This window comes from Poecilia formosa, unplaced genomic scaffold (genome assembly GCF_000485575.1).
Source record: "Poecilia formosa unplaced genomic scaffold, Poecilia_formosa-5.1.2 Scaffold357, whole genome shotgun sequence".
NCBI classification, from domain to species: domain Eukaryota; kingdom Metazoa; phylum Chordata; class Actinopteri; order Cyprinodontiformes; family Poeciliidae; genus Poecilia; species Poecilia formosa.
In genome coordinates this window covers 27,891-35,798 of record NW_006800296.1, presented here as the reverse complement: position 1 = coordinate 35,798, position 7,908 = coordinate 27,891, and the positions used below count along the sequence as shown (strand labels likewise).

The 7,908-nt window shown below is 34.6% G+C and overlaps 1 long non-coding RNA gene across 1 annotated transcript in view; it reads left to right on the top strand.

The window, feature by feature from the left end:
• The window catches only part of LOC107833281 (uncharacterized), an 18,361-nt gene extending 10,692 nt beyond the window's left edge, over positions 1 to 7,669 (top strand). Inside the window, exons 2-3 of the long non-coding RNA XR_001659006.1 lie at positions 5,368 to 5,373; positions 7,619 to 7,669. This is a non-coding gene — a long non-coding RNA (uncharacterized LOC107833281). The remainder of the gene's footprint in view (positions 1 to 5,367; positions 5,374 to 7,618) is intronic.
• The last annotated feature ends 239 nt before the right edge of the window (positions 7,670 to 7,908 follow it).

Here is a 7,908-nt window from a genome sequence, read left to right as displayed (position 1 = left end):
AGACGTAAAATATCCAGCTCAGATGTTCTTTACTTAATTTTACATAAACTTTTAATTGCAGTAATCATGGTCATCCATGTTAGACCCTCCACAGGACTGATACTCCTCTTCAGTCTGTTGGCTCTCATCAATCTCTCAAACTCGCTGATTTATGAAGAAAATCTGGTAATAAAGCTTCATACCAAGTTCTGTTTTGAGATGTAATTTCATGCTTCCATCAATGTGTGTGCTTTTCAAACCTTAATCTAATTTAAGGAATGTCTCTTAGCAAAAGTAAAAAAAATAAAAATAAATACAGAAGCTTTTACATCAACAAGGAATTACATGAATTCTTTCTTGTAAAGTGTGTGTTTTTTACTATCTAATAACATAGACTTTTTTAATTTTCAGGATATTCTACATGAATACTTCCAGGGTGGAATAAAACAAGCAGCCGACAAGAAGGTTTGTTGAATGCAGCTCACATAATGTATTCAACATGATTTGTCATTTTACCTGGTTAATCAAATGCTTCTTGTCGAATGAAACACATTTTTTGTAGACACAACTCACAGCAGAACTCCTGTTGGCGGAATACCATCAAGAACAGCAAATTGAGAATCTTTATCCGATTCTGCGACAACTGATAGCAGCAACCGAAAACACGTCGCTGCGAGACCTCAAGGACGTCATCATAAACTTCATAGTCCAGAAAAAAACTAAGTTTGCAGAAGGAAAGAAAGCTTTTGTAAAGGAGATGGAGGACATTTGGGCTGCAGTACAGCTCCAGGAAAACAGCCGTAATGAGCTGTAGTTTGTGCTGTTACTGGTTTATGTGAATGTTTGTTATGTGACATTTTTCTTTTGTTTGTTTGGTAGAAGTGTAACGATTTTCTGTTTCAGGCTTTTTGTGATGAACTGTGTAATAATCAAAGACATGAATATAAAATCTAATTTGATTGCACTAATGTATGAAAACTTCAACTCAAATAATACAGTTCTTTGATAAGAAACATGTAAACTTTAGAAATGTGCATTTCACGTTTTTTTAATTGCTACTGCCAAATATATGTGAAGCAATTGTGATGGATGGTTAAATTATTAAGTAAGTTATATAAAATTGTGGGATTATCATCTCATCTCACCAATCCTTTTTGCCTCGCTCCCAACTTATATTGAAGCTCAAAACGAGACGTTTTTCAGGACCCGGTCGTTTCAGAGGTGTTCTCATGCCTTTAGTTTCCAAATGTAACAATGTTAGTTAGTTATACCTTTATTTCAAGAACAGTTTCATTCTTACAATATTTGCCTGAAAGTGTTTAAACATCTAAAAGCGGAAAAAGGGTGAGATGACAGCAAAATCATGAAAACAATTGCGTGAAATTTAGTTTGTGTTTGAAAACAGGAAATGAAATCAAAGTGTGGAGATTTTTGCTGCATCAAAGTGGATGAGTTTTGTAATGTTTTTCACTGGGATGAAAGTCTAAACGGATGAACAGCGTTGAATCACAAGACATGGACTCGACCTTTTTCCACATGCATCTCAGTCCAGAGTTCAAACTCCTACAGAAAACCTTTGGGGCGAGCTGAAGAGAAGAGAGCAAATGACAAAACACGGGACACAGTCTGGAGTTGAGGAGTCAAACTTAAATATAAGCAGGGCTAAAGCTTAAAGTGTAGACTGTATGATGAGCCAAACAGGAGAAATGTTTATTTATGTTTTCCTGAAACTTTAACAGGAGGATTTCCTAAAAATGTCCAGGACAGTAAAACATTAATTCAGATATTAAATCTAAAAAAAATAAATAAAAAAAAATACACAAAACAGCCAAATAATACATGTATTCACACCATTTAGCATATGGATAACTCAAGAGGAAAACCAGGGATGTGTGAGGTGTTGTTATGGTTACAAGTGAAATCTGCTGAGAAGGATGAGGAGGTTTGTGATCTGAGTTAAAATACAGAAGAGTGTATCTGTGCTTTCATGAGGGAGACAGCGCTGTTGTTGAACTTGGTTGTGCTGGTTTACAGCGCCCTCTAGCGTCCGACAGGCACTAGTGGAGAAGCATGTGGTTACAACATGACTCTGCAACAGGCCTCTGAGGATTGATGTGGGTTTCTGACTGCAGCGGCTTGTGAACAGCTCTTCCTGATTTTGGGCAATTTTTTTTTAACTTTTCAAGCTCTTCTAGAAAATGTCCGAGTGTAATCAAAACATTTCAGAATTTCTTTCTACCATGGCCCTGATACACCATCATTACATTTTTTTAAATTTAATTTTCAAAAGTTGAAAAGTTTTGATTTTTTTAAACTTCACATTTTTTTTCTACAAAACTTCTAAGATTAATCTCAAAATTGATTGATTGATTTATTTTTTTTAACCTCAGAATACTGAGGTAGTAGCTCATTTTTTATATTTTATTATAATGAGATAGTCATTAGTTTTATAATTATAAACACGCCGGTTGTGTTTCTGGAACAACAACAAGAGATCAGCGCTTCTTCTGGTCATTAATATGTGACGTATCCTCGGCTCCAAATAAAGTGGGAGGAGCCAAATGTTGTGAGGGGCGGGGCCAGACTGTGCTGGAAACTGTCAGTCCTTTATCAATAAAGCCATCAGCCATAAATCTAGTGACTTTTAAACAATGACCAGCAGCGAATGGCAACATTTAATTTTCTGTTGGGATAAATTAAGCATTTTTAAGTTTAACTTAAAATAACAAAGCTTGTATGTAAACAGGAGGTCTCACTCTCACGTCAATCAAATTCGGTCTACTTTATTACACGTAAATATTTTCTGATCCTTATTTATTTAATTAATTAATTTATTTATTTTTTACAAATGAAATAAGCCAGTCAATATTTCATTAAAAACCAAAGATTTTGCCAGAATGTGTTCAAATATATTTTGTACATAAAAAAAAAAACTTAATATAATTTTAGAGATGAATGTAAGTTTATTGCAGCAGAGGCTGAAATACTGTCCAGATTTGTTCTTGTGAAATGCTAATACGTACCATTTTTATCAAGCGGTCTCATTTGCAACTTTACATGTGTGTACATCATGCTCAGCTAACTTTTTTCACTATAAAACACTGCTGTTAACCAAAATAGCCTCTGTCATTTTAGTTTCTAAAACATGTGGTGTTGTTGCTCTGATTCAGTAACTGCATGATGAGACTGATATGTATTTTATTCCAAGCAGACGTTTAACATTATATGACAGATGCAGTTTGTGTTGATCTCACATGGGTTTCTTTTTCTTGATACTGTCCTGCATGCAGTTACTGTAAACCATGTTATTTTACAGTAAGATGAAACACCCTAAGGTGATTTCTGAGAAGTATGAATGGGAAAGTCAGAGAAAATACCTGTTGCACACGGTATCTCATTAATTAAAAGGGAAACCTGAAAGACGTGTGAGATCTGGGAGGAGACTCAAAAGTTCCTTCAACCTTTTCTGTCTCTCATCTCCCTGTTCAGTAAAAAGGAATTAGAAAGAACATCGAAAACAGAAAAAGATTTGCTCTATCTTTACATATTATTCAGTTTAGCTTCACATGATACGGATGGCACAGTATTACAATAAAATATCTATAATTAATATCAATTTCTAACATCCACATTTTTAACAAACTAATTCATACAGCCTCTGTTTAAAGGGGAGCTGAAGCATTACTCAACAAATACTTGATATTATGTTTGCTGTGTTGTCTCAAAATATCTTTTTAATCTGTTTATCCCATATTGTGGAAACATTTCCTGTTGTGTATTTGTTACTTTAACCGGGCAAAAGCCAGTGGGATGTTCTGCACACTGCTTTGAGGGTCTGGAGCCTCAACTAATGAGAATCGATTGCATGCCAGAGGGCATTTTAAGTTTTATCTAGATGCTAAAGTTTGTCTGTTAATGAGCCAGTTGCCTGCACCGTAAACAACCGTCTTCCACTGAGAAGACAAAATCTCAGCCGAATAAGGTGGCTGTCGATGTTCCATATTTGGATGTCCCACAAAGGTTGTGAACATAAGAGCAGGGTATGTTCAAATCCTTTGCCACCTCTCAGATCCCTGTCAAGATCTGTGCCTGAATCTCATGCAAAACCATGATAGCGCATCGACATTTGAGGTGATATATTTACTGTGATTTTATTCATCGATTCATTTAGTTGAGGTAGTTAGCATCTTAAAACAATGCCTTTGGTGAAGGGACTGTACATACAGCATAGAAACCATAATGTTCTGTATGAGGTTGATGGAGAGAGAGGAAGACCTGGAGATCTTGGTACTGAATGCTGCTCTTGCAATCCTCTACCAGAAAAACAGAATCTATCCAGATGGTTTTACCCTTTCCCATCTAAATGCATGCTGCAGCGGTAAAAAATTTAAAAAAGAGTCAAGGCATCAAGACTTTGTGTCCTTTACAAGAAGAGATTAAGGATGACGTGAAATATTAGGAGCAGTCATGTTACTGTGCCAAGCTTAGAACAGTTTCTCTTTTACGTGGTGACAGAAAATAGATGTATTTATATATATGTAAGATGAAATATATGTAAGATGAAACTGCCAGGAATGATTTCCTTGAACAGAAGAGTAACATGCAAACCTAAATGGAAAAAATTAAGATAACACAAAATGGGCTTTAAGTTGGAAACCCTAGTTTTTGCTGTTGTCTTTGTCAATTACAGAATGTGACATTATTATATTAGAGCTTAATTTTTTTTTTTTTACAAAGTACCTTGTTTATTTACTTGTTGTTTCTTCGTTAAACACCCCAAGCAGCAATGCATTACACTAACCATGCCTCTGTGCTGCTGTCATTTTCTGTTCATGACAACTGAAGATGCACTTTTTCAGAAGCTGAACTAATAATGATAAATAGTGAAACCTAAGACGTGGTTCACATAGGTGGAGTCTAGCAGGTGACAGGNTATTTGATTCCTATTCAAGATTCTTTGATGAGAATGACTATATATGTAATATAGGCGACTACAGAGTATCTTTGTTTACATTTTTGGTTGGTGGTGTGCCTCGAGATTTTTTCAATTAAAACGGTGTACCTTGGCTCAAAAAAGGTTGAAAAACACTGCTTTAAACCATTCAGACAACCACTTATTACCCCGGGATAACGCAGAAATAGTTCAAATTAGGATTTATTTTTATTTCTTTCCTACTTACGGAAAGTTTCTGTTTATGTCAAAGGTCTGTGGTGCCTTTCTATCCCAAAGATAGAAAGATAGAAATATAAAACTTCAGATATTTCACAAAGAGATATTAACATTCATGGAAAAACCTTACATAACCTTATATTGTGCGCATGAACTGATAAGTACAACATTGCGAGGGAACGCAAACATTTCCCCATGTCCCCTGGAGGGCTCCGTAGGTTTTGGTTCAGCTCATAACTGAATGTTACAGGTAACTGCGTCGTTCTGCAGTTTTATTTAATGATTATGGTGCAGTTTGAACAGTTGCCTAAAGGTGGCGCTAAACACAGCATTTTGAAAAACTCCTTTTTATCAGGGGACAGAAGGGCCACAAATTAATGCCTGAATAAGACGTGAAATAAATATTGATTTAGCTGATATTTTAATTAAGATTGTAAATACATTAATTTATCATTATTAAACAATTCAATAATGTATTAAACACTTAAGTAAATGTGGAATTCATTAGTTGGAGCCTCAATTAATGAGAATCGATTGCATGCCAGAGGGCGTTTTAAGTTTTATCTAGATGCTAACGTTTGTCTGTGATGTATACACTAAACATTCCTCTGTGCTGCTGTCATTTTCTGTTCATGACAACTGAAAAATGCACTTTTTTACAATCTGAACTAATGAGATAAATAGTGAAACCTAAGATGTGGTTCACATAGGTGGAGTCTAGTAGGTGACAGATGATCTGAAGAGTATTTAAAGCACTTGTAGTCTGTTGAATCATTAGTTTGGTTTTTATCTGCACATCAGCTCCTGTCATTCATCCAGCAGGTAAGGTCTGTACTGAACAATTAAAGTTTCTATATAACATTGTTAACAGAGACTTAAAAGATCCAGCTCCGATGTTCTTTAATTAATTTTATCTAAACTTTTATGTGTTTTATTCCAGTAATCATGGTCATCCATGTTAGACCCTCCACAGGACTGATACTCCTCTTCAGTCTGTTGGCTCTCATCAATCTCTCAAACTCGCTGCTTGATGAAGAAAATCTGGTAATATAGATTTATGCAGATTTTTATTTTATTTTATTTTTGTTTTTGAGATCTAAGCTCATATTTCCATCACTGTGTGTTCTTAATCTAAAACAGTGAGGACAATACTTAAAAAAGAATGGGAGAAAAAACAAACAAAAAAAAAACAAATAAATTTTCATGTTTTTAACTTTTTTGTTATTGTAAATTGTGGTGTTTGTATAGCTATCAAATGTTCACACGATCTCCTGAAATAAAAGACGTTTTGTTTGTTTTGTAAATTTTCAGGATATTCTACAGGAATACCTCCAGGGTGGAATAGAACAAGCTGCTGAAAAGAAGGTTTGTTGGCTGTAATTGATAGAATATTTTCAACATAATTTGTCATTTTACATCTAATGAGATGAATTTCTCCTAGGAACAAATCTTGAATGATCTTATGTGGGCAGAAATCTATAATGACAAAGAAATAGAGAAGCTTCATCCGATTCTGCGACAACTGATAGCAGCAACCGAAAATTCTTCGTCACTACGAGAACTCAAGGACGTCATCATAAACTTCATAGTCCAGAAGAAAACTGAGTTTGCAGAAGCAAAGAAAGCTTTAGAAAAGGAGATCGAGGACATTTGGTCTTTCATAGAGCGCCAAGAAGACAGCCGTGATGAGCTGTAGTTGGTGTTACGACTGGTTTGTGTAAATGTTTGATATGTAACATTTTTCTTTTGTTTGTTTGGTGGGAGTACAATGACTTTCGGTTTCAGGCTAATGCTTCTGTTTGTGATCAAGTGTGTATTAATCAAAAACACAACTATTAATTGTATTTTGATTGTACTAATCTGCAAAAGCTTCTATAATAATGTTGTTTTCTGTTGATATTTTTGACACAGTTCATTAATAAAGAACATGTAATCTCTAACTTTTTACATTTTTATGGTATGTAAGGCAATTGTGATGATCTGCTCTATTATTAAATAAATCATATTAAATTGTGGGATTATCGTCTCTCCAATCCATTTTGTCTCCCTCCCAAAGCCGCCATGTTTCAGAATTTGAAAAGTGTCCTCATGCTCACAAGCTTTTGCTTTTAGGTTTCAGATATGTTGTTAGTTAGTTCAATATTTATTTGATTAAAAATCCCCCACTAAGAACACCTCTTCACAATGTTTGTCTAAAGATGGTAAATATAAAAGTGGAAAAAATGGTGAGATGACAACATTTGCAAATATACAAAGCACAATGAGCATATTCTGCAAAGCAGTTAAAGATGTTTTAGTCTGACTTTAAAAACAGGAAATGAAATCAAAATGCCAAGTTTTTTTTTGCTGCAGCAAAACGGATGATTTTCTGTTGTGTTTTTCACTGGGATAATAATCCAAACTAATAGCCAAAATAACAGAGAGTCAGTTCGCAAGACATGGGCTCAACCTTTGTCCTTGTGTCGTTAGTAGTTAGGTCATTTTATACTTGTTCATGTTTAGTAGTTAGATCATTATAGTTACCACATAATAATTATGTCATTATACTGAGATACTGTCTCAATATAATAAAATTATACTGAGATAGTATCTCATTATCATTTTACTATGAGATACTATCTCAGTATCATATTATTATAATTAAGTCATGAAATAATTATAGCATTATGATAATAATAAGTTGATGGAGAGAGAGGAAGACCTGGAGATCTTGGTACTGAATGCTGCTCTTGCAATCCTCCACCAGTCGGATAGATGGA